Source organism: Meriones unguiculatus, chromosome 16, assembly GCF_030254825.1.
Source record: "Meriones unguiculatus strain TT.TT164.6M chromosome 16, Bangor_MerUng_6.1, whole genome shotgun sequence".
NCBI lineage: Eukaryota > Metazoa > Chordata > Mammalia > Rodentia > Muridae > Meriones > Meriones unguiculatus.
Genome location: NC_083363.1, coordinates 19925494 through 19943523, shown reverse-complemented (window position 1 = coordinate 19943523; position 18030 = coordinate 19925494). Strand labels below are relative to the sequence as shown.

Genomic DNA, 18030 nt, shown 5'->3' with positions numbered 1-18030 from the left:
TGAGGCAATTCTGATGTACATACATTAAAAAAGGATATTGATAAACCTCAAAATGTAATTCAAACAACAGACATATGTCTATGTATTTGTAACTGTACCTACACTGAAAAAGTTGAGGTGGAGAAATAAAAATCTAACTTATGTTTTAGCAGACAATACTCCAGAAAGACAACACAGAGTCAAAGACAACTGTCCAAAATTTGCTTGGTATTGAGCATAAATCAAATGCAAATCCAGATACCAGCTTCTAAATGTGTTTACCCAGTAAGAGAAGCCAAATGTTCCTGAAGAAACATGTAATTCCAAAGTTTAAAGAACAAACATTTTCAAGAATCCTGAGCAACTTTGCAGAGACCATCTTAACCATGCTTAAGGATGACATTACCATACTAAGACATTTAAACCTCTGATTATTTAAATGGTTAGATCCTTTCTGTGGCGAATATGTCAATATAAAAAGACATTTAGCACGTGTTCTTAAAGTGGAGACATTCCATAAGTGCTACACATGTCAAAGTCGTGTACCACCATGGCTGGATTTAATTTCTGTTTTAATAAGAGCAATAATGTCATTTTTCTAGATGTCAGTATTAGAGAGGCTGGATACATGGCATATTTGAATTTTTAACAGGGGACAAACAATGGCTATTACAGTCCTCTTCAACTAAAATAATGAGTAACACATGGGTGGAAATATATGTTCATTGAAATGATAAGTTTCTGTGAATTCATCAAAAATGTATCTTATCTGAAATTAAAGGATATTTTAATATATTTTCATACCTTCATTTTTTTGGATTTGTTAGATGGCATACCATTATGTATTAGTCAGGCTAACAATATCAGGGGCATATTAATTTATACCTAATTCCTATTATAACCTTGTTTTTATTTACAGAGAGTACCTAAGACCATGATGAGTGCATTTCAAAACTAATGGAAATATAAATCAGAACATTTCTATTGGATGAAAACTCAAAGGCAATCCTGCTTTTTGCCGAGGAGTATCATAATTACTGCTTTATTGTCTTAAGTATGAATAAGATCCTGTTGAAATGCACTATGCTCTAATACCTATTTGTTCAATACTTTCAGCTTAAGCCAAGACATTCATTATCTTTCAAGGTCAAATTTATGTACTTAGTAAGGTATCGTTGTGGGTATTGCAAAGAAGTATTTTGTCTTTTTGAGATTATTAAATTTTCAGAATGGAAATGAGATATTACGAGGCTTACTGTTGAAGAAAATGTCAATACGCATCTATTATTTAAAATGATGTTTGTCTCCAGCTTGACACAGAGATCTCCCCGCCAGCTTCTCTTTTCTCTACAGGCATTCTGTCCTCTTTTTCCCACTGTCCCAGGCCTATTCTCCACCCTTATATCTTTCTGAACCACCTTCTTACCTTGTTCCTACTCTTCAATCACTGCCTCTATCTATTCTGTTTCCCCTTCCAAGTGAGATTCAAGCACACGCCCCTCCTTGGATCCTCCTTGTTACTTATCTTCTCTGGGTATGTGCATTGTAGCATGTTTATTATGTACTACATAGCTAAAATCCACTTATAAGTGAATACATACCACGTGTGTCTTTCTGGGTCTGGGTTTCCTCACCCAAGATGATCTTTTTAAGTTCTATTTATTTGACCAAAAATTTCATGATTCCTATGTTTTTAATAGCAGATAAATATTCCATTCTGTAAATGTGCTACAGTTTCTTTATCCACCCTTTGGTTGAGGGACATCTAGGTTATTTCCATATTCTGGATATTACGAATAACACTGCTATGAACATAGTTGGTCAAGTGTCGTTGTTTGGTGGAGCATATACCAGAAGTGGTATAGCTGGGTCTTGGGGCAGAGCTATTTCCAAAGCAGTGCTTTTCTGAGATTTCCAAAGTGGTTGTACAAGTTTACACTCCAACAACGGAGAAGTGTTCTGCTTTCTCCACAGCGCATGCTGTCACTTAAGATTTTTATCTTAGCTATTCTGACCAGTGTGAGATGTAATCTCAGAGTCATTTTGATTTGCATTTTCCTGATGACTAAGAATGTTGAGCATTAATTTAAATGCTTCTTGGCCATTTGAGATTTCTCTGTTGAGAATTTGTCCCATGTATTTTCTAATTGGTTTATGTTGTTTATTGATATTTGCTTTCTTGAGTCCATCATATATTTTGTATGTTATTCCTTTGTTGGATGTAGGATTGGTAAAGGTATTTTCCCAATCTGTAGTCAGGGTAGGCTCCTTGGAGTATATAAGTAGCACTCAAATAGAGACTCCTAACAGCAGAGGCCATAGAGACTGAAGAGGACACACTAAACAAGTCTCCTAGTTGACAGGGGAAGAAACACTAACCCATCCAAGAAACCTTATTTACCCTGCCTGCATGATGTGCAGGAATAGAGCAGAAAGAGTTTGAGGGAATGGCCAATCAATGTCTGGCCCAACCAAAGCCCCACTCTATGGGAGAGTGCCAACCCCTGACACTATGAATGATACTCTGCTAAGCTTGCAGACAAGCACCTATCAGCATTTTTCTCTGAGAGGCTCTATGCAGAAGTGCCTCAAAATAGATACTGAGACCCACAGCCAAACATTGGGTGATGGGTAAGGAGTCTTGTGGAAAAGTTGGAGGAAAAAGAAAAGGAACCTGGAGTTGACAGAAGCTCCACAGGAACTCCAACAGAGCCCAGAGGGGTTTCCTGAGGCTGACACATCAACCAAGGACCATGCACGGACAGGACCTGGACCCCTATAAAAATGTACTCGATGAGCAGCTTAGGCTTCAGTAAGTCCTTCAGTAAGGAAAGCAGAAACTGCATCTGACTTGGACTCTCTTGCCAGCATTTTGACCATGTTCTCCTGGTGGGACTGCCTTGCCAGGCCACAGAGGAAGAGGAAAAACTCAGTCCTGTTGCAACTTGATGAACTGGGGTGGATGGGATCTAGGGGCTCCTCTTTTCTGAAGAGTAAGAGAGGAAAGGAAATGGAGGGAGGGTGGAACTGGGAAAGGAGGAGGGATGGTTTTACGACTGGGATGTAAAGTGAATAAAAATAAATAAAGAAGAAAAATCAAGAAATAACATATTGTTCAAAGTACTCAAAATATATCCATTTTGCCCAATGTGTCATAATTTGAGTGGGTAATAAATGTTAAAATTATCAAAAAATTTTAAAAAATGATGTTGGAAAACGCAAGCATACAAATAAGAGAGAAGGAAACACATTAGTGGGGAGAGAAAGTAAAAATTTCCCAGACCCTCTCTGAAGGTGTCCTCTGTCCCCATCCATCACTTTACAAACTGAGCCCCAACATTTAGCCAGACTTAGGAGAAGTGCTGGTGTCAGCTTTATCTCTTCATTATTTTGAGGTCACCCTTTGTAATTGGCTAGTCACATGAGGTTTGTCTTATTTATCACCGACATCTCAAGACCTGAGGCCGAATGGAATTGCTGTGTCTAGAAACTATGGGTTAATTATAGTTTGACTTTCCACAGGAGGAGTTTGGACAAAGGCTTGTAAGCTTCAGAGGTGAGGCCACCACAAGTGCAAGGAAGAGAAGAAGTCACCAACAGGTCCATCACTGAACTAGCCTAATTGTGGATGACTCCATGAAGAACTACAAATTAGTATAGAGCACATTCTCGGAATTGTTGAAAATGTTAAACCCAGTGTCCTAGAATATCACTATAACAGCCTCATCCCACCTCAAACACCTGCCAACCATATTGTTAATAATCCAAATTTTTGCTAAACATTTCTTCTTTAAGATGTCCTGGCATAGTAGCATAACCTGTGCACAGTAAAAATCTGGCTAGAGAATTAATAGTTTAAAAACTCCGTTAATGAAGTCTGATCACGTGCTCAGGGCAATCAGTGTAGTTTGAAACGAAGTGGCCAATGTGCATTGCACAGCTCCTCATCAAAGGCTTTAGAGGGAACAGAGGCATGCCATTTTCGTGGTTCCCTTTTTCTTAGAAAGGTGGAGCTACCTTTTCTGGTTTTCACAGAGAAATTGATACAATGAATATTTTACATCTATCTGACCTTTTATGAAAATGACATTCAACTTCAAAAAGTATCTTATCCCGAATTAATGGAGTAATCTGTACAGTGATCATTGAGGTAGACAGAATAAAGGCATCAGACAAAATGCAGCATACCCTCATGAATAGAAAATAAAGGTTGGGGGCAGGGAGAGACACTCTGCAAGACTGGATTAGGAAGAAACTTCTTTAATCTGAAAAAAAGAATATTTATCAAAAATAGAACCCACAATGCATATGATATTTAATGGGGAATATCTTCCTTCTAAAGTTATGAACAAGACAAGAGTGGTCCTACTCACCAGGTTCATTATGCATGATCCTAAAAGTGTTACTTAGGGGAACTAATAAAGAAGATAAAATGGAGTGAATTCCAAATAGAAAAGAAGAAACAAGATGTTGTTGATGGAATAATTGTGTGTATATATAATCATAAGGACCTGACAAAAACATGATTAAACCATGTGGCTATTTGCATTGTGTTCACTGCACAAACATTGATTGCATTTGTATTCAGTAGCAATAAGCAAACTGGAAAGGCAACAAGGAAAACACTTGTTATTAAAATAGTATCCAAACTGGGGGCTGGGGAGATAGATTAGTAAGTGAAGTGCTTGCTGTTCAAGCATGGGGACCTCAGTTAAGAATCCCAGCACCAACTGGGGAGGCCCCAGGAAGTCTCTGGAGGGTCACCCTATGTGAGACTCCTAGCAGCAGGGGACATGGAGACTGAAGTAGCCACCTTCTATAGCCAGGCAGGACTTCCAATGGAGGGATAAGGACAGCAACCCAACCATGAAACCTTTAGCCCAAAATTTGTTCTGACTATAAGTTGTGCAGGAACAAAGATAGAGCAAAGACTGAGGGAATGGTCAACCAAACACTGCCCCTTTTTGAGACCCACCCCATGGGAGATATCCAATCCCTGACACTATTAATGTTACTCTGCTATGCTTGTGGACAGGAGCCTAGCATGACTTCTCTCAGAGGCTTCACCCAGCAGCTGGTGGAAACAGATACAGAAGCCCACAGCCAAACATTACACAGAACTCAGGGAGTTCTATCAAAGAGTCCAGGGAATGATTGAGGGAGACAGAGGAACCAAGCACTCCACAAGAAGGTGTACGGAGTCAAATAGCCTGGGCCCATGGAAGGTCACGGAGACTGAACCAGCAACCAAAGAGCATGCGTGGACTGGTCCTAGGTCCCCTGCACATATGTCGCAGATGTGCTACTTGCTCTTCATGTGGGTACCCCAACATCTTGAGCGGGGGCACTCTCTGACTGTGATGCTTCTCTTTGGATCCCATTTACCTAACTGGGCTGCCTTGTTTGGCCTCAGTAGGATAGGATACAATAGGATACAACTAGTCCTGGGGAGCCTTAATGTGCCAGGGTAAGTTGGTACCCATGGGGGACCCTTCCTTGAGGAGAAGGAAAGGGGAGAATAGGGGAGAGGGAAAAGATGTGTGAGGGGGGGCTGCAATCAGGATGACAATTAATAAATAAATAATTAAAAATTAATCCTGGCACCCTTGTAAAAAAACATTTGTAATCTATAGTAATCATTGTAATCTATAGTAATCATTGTAATCTATAGGCAAGGGTAGGCAGATGGATCCTTGGAGTTCATTTCCTACTCAGTTTTACCAAATGAGTGAGCTCCAGGATCAGTGAAAGACCCTCAGTTAAGGAAAGGCACCTGACATTGACCTCTATTTGGCCTCTGTTTTCAGATGCTTATTAACTTGCACACACACACACACACACACACACACACACACGCATAGACATGACATATGCACAAAGAAGGAATTTAAAAAAATAAAATAAAACTACTTAGAAATAAATTCAGAACAAGAAAGAAAACCATATATTCTGAATACTATACAACACTATGGGGGAAAATTACAGGAGAATTAAATGATTGAAAAAGTCCCCAGATCCATCAATCAGAGGGCTGGATGACGTGAAAAGGCGCATTCCAGGAACTGATGCACAGATCCAGTGCAGAACATATCAATATCCTACACAATGTCTTTACAGAAATTTACGTTTTTTTTTTCTCTTTTTAATTAGATTTTTTTATTAATTATTTCAATTTACATCTCTGTCATAGGCTCCCTCCCTCCTCTCTTCCCAGTCTCACCTTTTTGTCCACATCCCCTCTTCCCTATACCTCAGAAAAAAAGGAGTCCCTCTATCCAGACACCCAGCTCACCTGTATCCGCACGAAGACTGAGTTTGTCTTCCTGTGTCCTGGTAGGGAAGTCCCATCAGGTGGAAGTGATCAAAAACCACGCAACATAATTCATGTCAGGTATTTCCCTCACTTCTATAACTAGTGGGTCCACACGAAGCCTAAGATGTCCATTAGGCTTAACTTCTTTTTATTCTTTCCTTTTGTTTTATTATCATTTATTGCAATTTATTAAATTTGTTTCCTGGCTGTGGCCTCCTCCCTCTTCTCCTCCCATGCCCCTCCCCCAGTCCACTAATAGGGAGGTCCTCCTCTCCTTCTGTTTAACCCTAGCCTATAAGGTTTCATCATGTTCATCATGACTAGTTGCACTGTCTTCCTCTGTGGCCTAGCAAGGCTGCACCACTCAGGGAGAGGTGATCAGAGAGCCTGCCACTGAGTTCATGCTACAGAAAGTCCTTGCTCCCCTTGGAGATGGAATCTATGGGCTATATCTGAGCCTGGGTTTTAGGGCCTCTCCATTCATTGCCCTTGATTGGGGTATCATTCTCTTCAGGGCTCCAGGGCTCTGTTTTTAGGTTTCCGTTCATCTCCTTTTGAAGCTCCTGTCCCCTCCAGGTCTTTCTGTCTCCCCCTTCTTTCATAAGATTTCCTGTACTCTGCCCAAAGTTTGTCGATGAGTCTTAGCATCTACTTTGATACCCTGCTGGGTAGTCTTTCAGAGGCCCTCTGTGGCAGGCTCCTGTCCTGTTCCCTGTCTTCTCCTGCTTCCAATATCTATGACCTTTGACCTTCTGAATGAGGATTGAGCATCTTCCATACGTTCACCTTTTTGCTTAGCTTCTTTAGGAGTATAGGTTTTGGTATGTTTATCCAATATTATATTTCTCTTTTTTTGATTGCTTAGGTTTATTCTCTTTGTAGTTCTTATTAGCTAATAATGGTACAGATGAGATTAAAAAAAAAAAAAGTTACAGCAGTGAGCACAGAATAATGGGAATCAGAACCAGCTGGAGCCAACCCTCAGACTCTAGGCAAATCACCCAGCTCTCCTCAGTCAAGAATATCCATCTCAAAAATGAGCAAGTTAAACTGCCATTGAGAATTCTTTCTGCTGTATAAAACACAAAGCACAAGAAACACTGTAGTTCTTAGGCAGTCATCAGCCCATTAGGGCCATGATCATAGATCTTGTTGATTGTATGTCTTCCATTCTTTTTTTTTTTTCTGCTGTGTCTTTTTTTTTGTTTATTATTATTAGTTACATTTTATTAACTCTGTATCCAAGCTGTATCCTGCTCCCTCATTCCCTCTCAATCCCACCCTTCCTCCTTCAGCTCCTCCCTGCCCCTTTCCAAGTCCACAGATTGGGGAGGACCTCCTCTCCTTTCGTCTGGCCCTGTTATATCAGGTATCTTCAGGGCTGGCTGCGAAGTCCTCCTCTGTGGCCTAGCAGAAATGCTCCTCCCTTGGGGGTTGGAGAGTCAAAGAGTTTGCCATTGAGTTCCTGTCAGAGATAGTCCCTGTTCCCCTTACTATGGGAAACCAATTGGTTATTGAGCTACCACGAGCTTCCAAGTAAAGGTTCTAGGTCATATCCATACATGGTCCTTGGTTGGAGAAACAGTTTCAATATTATATTTCTAATATCCACTCATAAGTGAGTATGCACCGTGTGTCTGATACTAAAACCTTTGGGGAATTTGGGGTTTTCAGAACAGCCAAAATCATCTTCTAAAAGGCCAGGAAAGGACAGAAAAGTTACTGATTTCAGAACATGCTCCAAGACAAAAGGGTGAAGAGGATAGATTCGGAGAAGAAAAAACTCACAATTCACTATAAAGAGACTTTGAGTATCCAGAGGTAAACATTCTTACATTAAGTAAATTAATTTTTCCCCTTGCTTTTAAAATTAGCATGCCGGGAATGTATTTCTTTATATGAGTTTCAGGTATACATCGTCTTTTGAGAGGACCATATTCCCACTTCTCTCCTGACGCCACCACTTCCTGTTCCTAGCAGCCTAATGCTGCATTCATTTCACATGTGTTCAATCGTTTCACTGTTTAAGATCACTGGCTGCACTTCCAGAAGGCCCAGATTCAGTTCCCAACACTCATCTGGTCGCTCAAAACTTTCTGTAACTTCAGTTTCAAGATATTTGATGACTTCTTCTGGTCTCCATGGGTACCAGGCATATATGCACACACACACACACACACACACACACACACACACACACACACGCAAGCACTTATAAATATAAAATAAAGAAAATTAACATAATATAATTATAATATATACAATATAACTATAATTATATTACTCCCTTTCCTTCCCCTCCCTCCAGCTATTTCCATGTCTTACTATTACCTTAAGTCAAATTGATGGTCTCTTTGCTTCCTTATTATTGTTATGTACATGGATATACATAAATATACAAACACAACCAGGTTATATATGGGTTTATTGAATATAGATTGTATGTTCATAATTTCAGGGCTTGGTCATGATCATATTTTTAAGAGCTGGTTAAAATTTCACTGTGTACAGGTCCACATTTTTTTTAAACATTCATCAGTTGATGACACATAGGTTCTTTCCATTTCTTAGCAATTCCGAACAATGCCAAAATAAATACAGATATAGCAAGACTTAATGTCCTTTGAGATATCCCCAGAAATTTTACAGCTGGTTCATATGGTCATTCTATATTTAGCTTTGAGAACTTTACTTTGTGTTCCTGGCTACACTAGTTTGTATTTTCACCCAGCCAATCTGTAAACTCAGGGAAGCATTTGCAAAAGCAATGCATGCAAATGATTTGAAAGCTCTTATTTCAAACAACTGAAATGTGAATGATATCATATATGAACATAGTTGATGTCTTAATAACAGTTAAAATTTGTCTCTGCTCAAAAGAAACCTTTCCCTTCTCCAATAGAATAATTACCAATTACAAAAGAAGTCCATTTCAACTGTGTAACACCACTATGAGTGAGAAGCAAATTTTGAAGTCCAGCATTGCATGCTTAATTCATATCCTACAAGAACCTCTTCTATAAACTACTTATGAAGAAAACACCTAGCATGTAAATATTAGTGGCCACTACTTTTCTAAGGCATTTGCCACTCTTTAATTAAAATATCTTACAACAATCTTGTATGTTTTCTTATGGAATAAAAAAAACATAAATACAGTTCTCTCATTCTGAGTTTTGCCTTTGGGGTTATACCAAAAGGAAAACAGTGCCACCTAATGTTAGCTATCATGGTAATAGCTCTGAAAGTTTATGTAATAACAGGGAAAATTAGACGTTCCAGAAGGCTTTTCTCAACATTATTTTTATGACCAATTAAACCACCGTTTGAGATTCATATGAAAGAGAAATTCTGTATTTAAAGATATGTTTCAGCAATCAGTAGAATGGCTCTAGTGACATTTGTTTAATGTTTGACAGAGTTTAGCTATTACATTAAATCTGAAGATAAACATGGGCAGCGTGTCTCCCATCCCTTCTCTTGAGCTGATTATGTGCTGATTAAATGTTTGGTATATAGAACTCTCCTATATAATATGACCTGTGACACAAAGTATTTAAATGTCAAATATACTTAATAATAATAATAATAACAATAATAATAATAATAATAATAATAATAATAATAAAAAGAAATAGGTTCTACTGGTTGTTTGTTTTTTACTGAGAAGAGACTTTATGTGTCTTAAGCTGGCCTTTTAAACTCACTGAGTTGCAAAGGATACCCATGTACTCCTGACTCTCATGCCTCCATATCTTCACCTGATAGAGTTTAAGTCTGATAATGGGGAATAAATTCAGGCCATGGTTTCTTGCATGTGAAATAACATTAAAAACACAGATATGTCCCCTGTCTCAACTCTTCCTTTTATAAAGAAGGTGCATCAAGATTATTGAAGATTGGGAGACCTTTGATGAACAGAGGGACAAATAAATGGCCTCAGTGGAAAATAATTAAAATTCATTTCAAAACCATTTTTTCTTTAAACATTTTATGTTCCTGGGTTGTTTATTTTTTGGTTTTTTTTTTTTGTTTTTTTTTTCCCATCATTTATGTTTGTACACTACACATCTGCTCAGTGTCCATGGAGACCACAAGAAAAGGGCAAGTCATTTGGAACTGAAGTTACAAATGATCCTTGGCTACCATGTGGATCTGGGAATCAAAGGAGGTCCTAAGGAAGAACAATCAGTGCTCTTACAACAGGACCATCTCTCCTGTGTCTAGTTTATTTTTTCCCCCTTGAGAGAAAACCTTTATAGAAAGCATCAACTACCTTCAAACTTAGCTCCCCCTCATCCCCTTATGGAACACTGGGATTACAGTTATACATCACCATGGCTTGGATGTACTAAATGTCTTTTTTTATTTATGAAGCAAAATACATGGCAAAAGTAAGGGGTTAACTGTGACTAAGAGTTTGGGAATCCGTTCTGTCATAAGAGGAATTCTTTGTGGTTAGATCTTTAGGTAACTGGTCACACTGCATCCATATCAAGGAGATATAAGGGAGATAAGTGCTGGTGCTCAGTTCACTGTCTTATTTTTCATTATTTAATTTACATCCCAATCACAGCATCCTCTTCCTTCTTTCCTCTCAGTTCCTCCCTCTCACCTCACCTCCCTGCTCTCCTCCTGTCTTCTCTTTGTCCTCAGAAGAGGTTCAGAAAAATGGAGGCCTCCCATGGATCGCCTTCTGATTTTAATCAGTCCAGAAGACAAGGCAATGAGGATATGCTCCCCACATTCAGGATGTGGCTTTCTAGCCACAGGTTCTCATGTCACAGATGATTCCAAATTAAGTTAAGTTGACTTGGAGATTACCTAACACACTGGCTTAGTTTTGGACTATTCCTTTAAAAGTTTTTGTAGTGTTTGTTATATAATTTTGCAAAGCTTACTATCAATCTTATAATCAGTTTCCCTATTTTTTAACCTAGCAGCCATAAATGTTTACACTTTATTTTAAAATTTTGAACAGTCATATAATTGTCTCATGTTTATTCAAATGAAATAGGGCCTTGATTTTTTTTCAGTTCGCTCCGTTTGGACGCTTAGAATGTATTGCATTTAATATCACTAGAGAAGCATATGTTTGCGGTAGGAAATATGACTCAGTGGTTAAGAGCACTTGCTACTCTTCTAGGTGACCTGGGTTCCATTCCCAGTGTCATGGTGGCACACAACCAACCTCTGCTTCTAGTGGTTTTGATGCTTTGTCCTGGCATCTGAAAGTGCCAAGAATGGACATGGTGTACAGACATGCATGCAGGCAAAACACCTAGACACACTAAATAAGTATTTAGAAAGCATAGCTATTATATTAAAGTACACATAATATGTTATTTCTGATATAGTTTTTTGAATTGTTTAATGTGTGTGTGCATGATGAGTGTGTGGTGGGTGACACACACATGTGTGTTACAGCATTCATATGGAGATGAAAGAACAACACTTTGAAAGTCACGTCTCTCCTCCTGACTGTATGTGTCTACATGGCAATCAACCTTACCCACTCAGTCATCTTAGCTCACAATCACCAAATCTTATTTTAATATTTTTTTTTAGTAAAATTTATGTTAGGAGTCAATTCTAATTCCACAAATTTTTTCATGCTCTAAATTATTCCATTTATAACATTTTCCTCACAACTTTATTAAATGATAGAAAAACTCAGTATTTCATGCTTCATTGAGCATAAATGTTTTAATTGTATAAAATAAGAATTTTTAATTACTGAATAGTATTCCATTGTGTAAATGTACCACAATTTCTGTATCCATTCCTCAACTAAGGAACATCTGGGTTGTTTCCAGCTTCTGGGTATTACAAATAAATCTGCTACAAACATGATTGAGCAAATGTCCTTCTTGTGTACTTGAGCATCTTTTGGATAATATGCCTACGAGTGGTATAGCTGGATCTTGAGGAAGCGCTATTCCTAATTGTCTGAGAAGTGCCAGATTGATTTCTAAAGTGGTTGTACAAGTTTACATTCCCTTCAGCAATGGGGGAGGGTTCTCTTTCTCCACATCCTCTCCAGCATGTGTTGTCATTTGAGTTTTTTATCTTAGCCATTCTCATGGGTACATTCACACAATGGAATACTACTCAGCAATTAAAAACAAGCAAATCATGAAATTTGCAGGCAAATGGTGGGAACTAGAAAAGATCACCCTGAGGGAGGTATCCCAGAAGCAGAAAGACACAAATGGTATGTACTTACTTGTTAATGGATATTAGACCTATAATATAGGATAATCATACTAAAATCTGGACACCTATAGAAACTAAGCAAGAAGGAGGACCCTGGGTAAAATGCTCAATCCTCATTCAGAAAGTCAAACAGATGGACATCAGAAGAGGGAGAAAACAGGGAACAGGACAGGAGCCTACCACAAAAGGACTCTGAAACACATTACCCTACAGGATATTAAAGCAGAGGCTGACAGTCATAGCGAAACTTTGGGCAGAGTGCAGGGAATCTTTGACAGAAGGAAGAGATAGAAAGATCTGGAGGGGACAGGAGCTCCACTAGGAGAGAAAAAAATTCTGGACACAGGGGTCTTTTCTGAGACCTTCATACTCCAATGAAGGACCAGGATATAACCTAGAACTCCTGCACAGATGTAGCCCATGGCAGCTCAGTGTCCAAGTGGGTTACATAGTGATGGGAACAGGGACTGTCTCTGACTTGAACTCAGTGGCTGGCTCTTTGATCACCTCTCCCTGAGGGGCAGGGGGCAGCCTTACCAGGCCACAGAGGAAGACAGTGTAGCCAGTCCTGAGGAGAACTGATAAACTAGGATCAGATGGAAGGGGAAGAAGACCTCCCCTAGCAGTGGACTGGGGGAGAGGCATGAGGGGAAAAGAGGGTGGAATTGGGAGGGGGAATGGGAGGGGGTTACAGGTGGGATACAAAGTGAATAGACTGTAATTAATAAAACAATAAATTAAAAAAAGAAATTTAAAAGAGATTCTTTATAGTACAGTGAGCACCTTTTTATGTTCACTTTTATGTTCACCTTTTCCCATCTATAACACTCTTAAGAGCCATAAAATCATGAAGGATACAGACAGCAGCTATGCATGCATTTCATCTAAGCACCAAGAGGTAGAGCAGAATGTTTTCAAAAGGAAACCAGAAGAGAACAACCGGTATGAGACAAGCTGACCAAGGTTGTACGAATCTTGGAAGAAGGACTATAGTGAAAAACAAAGATGATGACCAAGTGGGAGAAAGAAAGAAATCAGCTCAAACAGAACAAGTGAGGAAATCTAAAATGAATGATGGCATTGGCTTTATCTAGGTAACCTCTATTTTATTTTTATTTTTTAACTTCATAGGTGAATTTAATGATCTTGTTGCAAAACTGGTCCAAATCCTATGAACCTTGTTGACTTCTTGGGTATAGATGCTGCCGTGTTCTCCCATACCAAAAGACATCAGTTCTGGCAAGAAAACTCCATTGTTTTGATATCACCACTGGTAGGATAGTCTTGAGCTAAGCCAGGCATATCGCAGTGATGCTCTGCTGGCTGAGGTACAAGGAGACAGAAGACTGAGCCCCATTACTCTATCAAATTATTGGACTTGAAGAAGCAACACAGGTAGAAGACCAGACAGGTGGCTAGTCCAATGTGACTGAACATGTATAAGATGCTGAAGTACAGGACTTGAGAGTTCCTTTAATCACTGCTGTCACACATCTCCTCTCCCCACTTCTTCACGTACACCAAACCATTAACGAATGTTTCACAAAGGTCCTCTTGGCATCATAACTCCGCTTCCAATGGTTTGGATTGATCAGCTTTGGCAATCTCTGCGTAATTTTTACCCTCCAGTCTGTACTTCATGTGTAGAACCACAAGTTGTTCAAGTATCCACCTAATCTCCTTGCTCTCAAAAAACACCTCAACAGATCATACAGCAACACAGTAAAAGCTAAATTCCACTTAGTTGCATCTCCCTTGATGCACAAAGTATGTCTGGCAAATCTGTGATCTCGAGTTAGGTGCGCATGTCCCCATTGTTCCCTGACTGGGGAGTGAGCTACGCACCCATCTTTAACAGTGATTTGTGGATCTCCTCACAGAGACATTTGCAGCAGTTCACGAGAAGATGGAAGGAGATGGTGAGGATGGAACTGGGGCCAATCAGGAACAGAAAGAGCAAAGCTGGGAGGGGCCAGGCCAGGGTAGTGGACCAGACAGGCCAGACATGGCACAAGAGCCTAGTTCATCACCTAGGGCCTATAATAATTTATATTTTAATTTAATGAATGCCAGAACCTTCAAGTTCCTGTTAGTTATTACTCTGATTAGAATACAGACCTTTTATTAATTTAATATTATCATGATACGTCTCCCAATCTATTATTTAAAAAAACCATGCTTTAAATTTTCTACATTCAGTTATGATTGAATGTGACTTGAAAACTTTTGACAGGGTTTGGTTTTATGGTTTTATTTTAAAGGTAATTTAATCTTCTTTCATTTTTCTACCATAATGAAATAAATTTAAATTAGCATTTGAGAAACCTGAACGCCTGCTGCTACTCGATTAAAGGCTATGAACCATCCATTTTCTTAAGACCATCCTTCCCCATGGAACAAAGCCATATGTACTGATCAGAAATACTTCATGAATCGCTTGATGGATTTTCACAAGGTAAAATATATTTCTAGCCAGAAGCTAGTTAGAAAAAGAATAGCATTAGCTATTCAGAACACTTACTCATTCTGAACTCTCTGTTAAGAATTTCTACATAGACTATAGCTACTCTACCCACAGATATCACACACACACACACACACACACACACACACACACACACATACACCAGGGGAAACCATCCTTCTGATTTGCAGTTCTATACATGGCCACTTAATACATGAAATCATACAATTTGAATATTCATATGTCTTGTTTCTTCTATAATACTCCTAGGCATATACCCAAAAGATGCCCCACCATTTCAGAAAGACATGTGCTCAACTATGCTCATAGCAGTTTTGTTTTTTAATAGCTATAATCTGGAAACAACCCAGATGTCCCTCAATGGAGGAATGGTTACAGAAAGTGTGGGACACTTACACAATGAAATAGCACTCAGCAATTAAAAACAAGGAAATCATAAAATCTGTAGGCAAATTAGAACTAGAAAAGAGCATCCTGAGTGGGGTAACCCAGAAGCAAAAAGACCTATATGGTATATACTCACTTATAAGTGGATATTAGCCATATAATATAGGATAAACATATTAAAATTTATAGTCCTAAAGAAGCTAAACAAGGAGAACCCTAGGGAAGAGGCTGAAACCTCACCCAGAAGGGCAAACAGGATAGGCATTGGAAGTAGGAGAAGACAGGGAACAGGGCAGGAGCTTTCCACAGAGGACCTCTGAAAGACTCTACCCATCAGTGTATCAAAGGAGATGCTGAGATTCGTAGCCGAACTTTGGGGAGAGTGCAGGAAACCTATGGAAGAAGAGGGAGATAGAAAGACATAGAGGGGACAGATACTCCACAAGAAGACCAACAGAACCAAAATACCTGGGTCGGGGGGCGGGGGCTAGAGAAACTGATACTCTAACAAAGGACCATGCATGGAGAGGACCTAGACCTCTGCTCAGAGGAAACCCATAGGTTTCCAAGTGGGTCCCTTGCAAGGGTGCAGGGGCTGTCTCTGACATGGACTCAGTGGCTGGATCACCTCCAGGGGAGAGGGGTTGCAACCTTGCCAGGCCACAGAGGAAGACAGTGCAGCCAGAGTTGTTGAGAACTGATGGGCTAGGTTCAGATAGAAGGGGAGGACGACCTCCCCTATCAGGGGACTAGTGAAAGGGCATAGGTGGAGAAGAGGAAGTGTGGATGGGACTAGGAGGAGATGAGAGAAAGGAGTTACAGCAGGGAGTAAAACTGAATAAATTATAATAAATAATAAAAAATAAAATAAAATTAGTGTTCTACATAAAAATACATGAGATTCATCTATGTTGGTTATATAGTTACAGTGTTTTTATGGTCTTTGATTTTTAACATCCACTGTTTAACTATGTAGTCTGTATTTAATCTATGCAATTGGAATGGGCAGAACTTATTGACCAAATCCAATAAACCACCTGGGTTTTCAATCAAACTGGTGAAATACAGCTAAGCAAGCTTGGTTAGAGATTTTCTAGATTTGGTTTACACTCCAAAGTCATAACAAGGTATTTGTGGCAGAGACCACATGGCGTACAGAAGCTAAATAGTTTACTATCTGTTCTCCCTCAAAATCTGGCTGCTTCTTGCTTTATCCTGTATGATGGGCATTTATTTGGTCTGCTTCAGTCTCTACCTTTTATGAAAAGCATTGCATTAAACATTATTATAAATATATTTCATGAATATATATACATATTTATCCTGTCAAAGAATATTTTCCTAATTCAGTATTTCTGGGTGTGTTCTACTTTAGAAGGTATGACTTTTATCAGTTTACATTTCCAGCAACCAAGTGAGAGTGTTTAAACGCTCTCTCTGCACTGAGGCTGAGTTGGGGATCTTTTTCATTACATTCTGTTGTGTATATGATAGTGTTAAACTGTGATCTCAGTTTTGTATGTCTTTAATAACTAATAAATAAGATTTTAGCTACTCAGTTACCTTCCTTCAAGAAGGTAATGTTCTAAGCTTTCTGTTTCCAGACCAAGTAATCTGCCTTTCTCTCTTTAATGCAAAGTATACGTGGTTTCATTATAGATCTGTTTATTACAACATACTGTCCCCTAGACTGTAATTTTCCTTTTCACTCCATGAATTCTCTTAAAATAATATAAATTATTAATTTTAATACAGTCTTCTTTGCTCAGCTAAGATCTCTTAGGTAATTGGAATTGTTGGTTTCTTTAGGATAATTTTGCCTACTCCAACTTTCTCCAACAAGACTTCTACGTTTTCTTTTAAGTGGTCTGTTTGTTATCCAAGCAATTAGATATCAAATGTGCCCGAAAGTGCGAGGTACATTAAATGAAATAGGAGGTATCATTATTTTGTTTAGCAGGGGCCTGCATCTGACACTGACTCACTTGCCAGCTTTTTGATCACTTTCCTCTGGTGGGATTGACTTGCTAGGTGACAAGAGGACATGCTCAGTCGTGATGTGATAGTGGATGGGCAAAGGAGCTCCCCTTTTCTGAGGAATAGAGGATGGTGGGGTGGGAGAGTGGGACTGGGAGGGCAGATGAATGGGGCTATAACCAAGATGTAGAGTGAATAAAAAACAAATTTAAAAAATTAAATTCGTCCAATATTATTAAATGAAAAGAAAATTATTTTCTCTGATACATTGCGGTGATATATTTATCACATTCATGGTTAATATTTTCATTTTATAAATTCATCTTTCTTGTATGCATGAAATAATATTCAGGTTCTTTTGTATCTACCTAGCTATGTCATTATCTGGGTATAGTGCTGGAAATGGAACACTGGTCCTTGAACAGGCTAATGTTTTAATATTGAGCTACACCCTTAAGATTCAGGTACTTACATTAGCTTGTTAACTTTTAGTATCCATACAACAAGTAACTTTCCACAATTATATAAAATTGTTTTAAATGTTTTATAAAAGCATGCTTTATTTTTAGTTGTGGAATTGTTTTTTTACATGTATATATGTGCACAACATATATACCTGGTGCCCATGGAGATGACAAGACGACATCAGAACCCTTGGGACTGGAGTTACAGA

At 38.9% G+C, this 18030-nt stretch overlaps 1 pseudogene; it reads right to left on the bottom strand.

Moving 5' to 3' along the window:
* Positions 1 to 13864: 13864 nt before the first annotated feature.
* Positions 13865 to 14515, bottom strand: LOC110560336 (transmembrane emp24 domain-containing protein 10-like; annotated as a pseudogene).
* Positions 14516 to 18030: the final 3515 nt, after the last annotated feature.